Raw genomic sequence first — 2,234 nt, forward strand, 5'->3', positions numbered from 1 at the left:
TTTTATTTTGTCGTTCGTTGTACAGCCGACCCAATTTTGGGTTTAAAAATACTAATGTTGAACTCCGTCGCCTTGTAATTTTGAACCAATCCCGAAGACGAGGAAACTCCTGGATTAGCTCCCCCAGAGGTATTGATTAGTTATGGGAGCATGGAGGACTTAGAGACTCGACAGATTTAACGTGCATCTGTCTCCATTTACACTTCGGCCTGTGGGGATCGAATCCACGAACTCTTGGACATGGGCCCAGTGCCCTACCAACCAGGCTATCCCGGTCTATGTCTCGGAATATGTCACGAAAAGGAATGCTCTAATATTAGTTAGAGCTAGTTAATCCAAACGCTCCGATCTTGAAATATAAGTTTGCACCGCCGTGACGTCACAGACGAAAATCGGAGGTTTGACACGGCGAGAGTTTCTTCAAAGGAGTGAACCAGCCCTTCTATTCTCTTTCGTCCTGGTAGTAACCAGCCTCGTTAAAGCGAAATCGACGAGACTATCGTAGTTATTTCATATTAACCGAAATTTGATTTATCCTATATATCGGGGAAGCAATTTATTACGTATTATTAATACATGTTATATACTACATTAATGTATGAAAACAAAACTGTTATGAACCGAACAAATTATAATAAACTTAAAAGTTTTTACTACTTTATTATTTGATTTTTACTATTTTATTTATTTTCCCCTCTGCTACTTCTAATAAAGAAAGAAAATAGAAACAGCATTCCTCAAAATTAATTGTTGGAATTTTATTCACGTGCTTATTATCTGCTTTCTGTCCAGTTTCCTTTCATGTTAAGTGATAATCAGCTTCAAAATTTCATATTAAACGTGAAAAATACAACAATAAGTGATTGCCGACTCATGGAATCAAACATGCGTTTCATGCTGTTAAGTTATGGTTAAGATTTATGATTTTAATTAATATGCATAGATGCACCGATGCTTAATTCCTTGCCATATTTTTGCTACATTTTTTATTCTCTCTTGTGTCGTCTGTATGAAATAAACGTTGCGCTCGTTTCTCTGTTGTCACTTTAAGATTGAATCCAAGTTTCCTTATAGGGCAATTTATAGAGGTTCGAATGCATCTAATGTTCGAATGCACCTATTTAATGAGGTTCGAATGTATCTGAGGAAAAATATGCGTGTCACTTTCCTCTTTTCAAACATACAGAAAAAAACAAAAAATGAAGAAAAATTTTTTTTATTGACTAATTATAGGATTTTTGCATAAATAAAACTTTTTTGTCATTCTAAGAGAATAAAAATTTTAAAAACAATAATAATAAAGCAAACTTACAGTCTGTAGCTTTTATGTAAGTTGGCGTTTTTAAAAGGTTTAGTTACTTAGATTTCGTATAATTTCTTCTTCTTAAACTAAGTCATACACATTATCATTATTCCTTGAAATTTCTAATAAATTTTAATACACATCAGGCATTCTCGAACGATATTTAGATTTCGAAGTATAACAGATCTTGTTCTCAAAAATATACCAATCCTACAACATTTTTTGACAATCAAATCAGATTTTGAAAACAATACATATACAATTTATGCATACAATACATATACATTTGATGCATACAATACATATAAAATTAATACGTAGAATTTAAACACAATTGATATGTTAAAAATACATAGATATTTGATATATTAATAGTACAACACAATTAATACAAATTTCGAAAATTCAATAGAATTTGGATCACAGATTTTGACAAAGCTCCAAAAACACTGCGCACTGTACAATATTTTGTACGACTGAATGACCTATCAGTTTTACCCCTTAACACTTTGCCGTGTTTGGATTATTTTACCATTAACACAGAAAAATACAACAAAGTTTCATGTGTTTTTCATATCTATAAATTATTAAAATGCTAAATATAATAAGTTTAACTCATATAAGCCCAAATTACTACAACAATGAAACAGGCCGGGAAAATATGTTTTATAAAATTCTGCGTCAAAGAGACAAACGTAAAGAGATGAGTATGACTCAATGTTTAAATAAATTAAGCATTATTGTTTTTGTATTGTTTTAAAGATAATAGCCTAGTTCACTCATTAACACGTTCAAACCGGGAAAAGTGAAAATACTGGTACGGGAAAAGAAAAAATACTGGTAGAAGAACTATTTCAATATTAGATAATATTCGGGAGGAGTTAATCTATTCTCAACAATAACAATTCACTGTAAGGAAATTTATCACGGC

The sequence above is a fragment of the Parasteatoda tepidariorum genome, chromosome 9 (genome assembly GCF_043381705.1).
Source record: "Parasteatoda tepidariorum isolate YZ-2023 chromosome 9, CAS_Ptep_4.0, whole genome shotgun sequence".
In the NCBI taxonomy this organism is placed as follows: domain Eukaryota; kingdom Metazoa; phylum Arthropoda; class Arachnida; order Araneae; family Theridiidae; genus Parasteatoda; species Parasteatoda tepidariorum.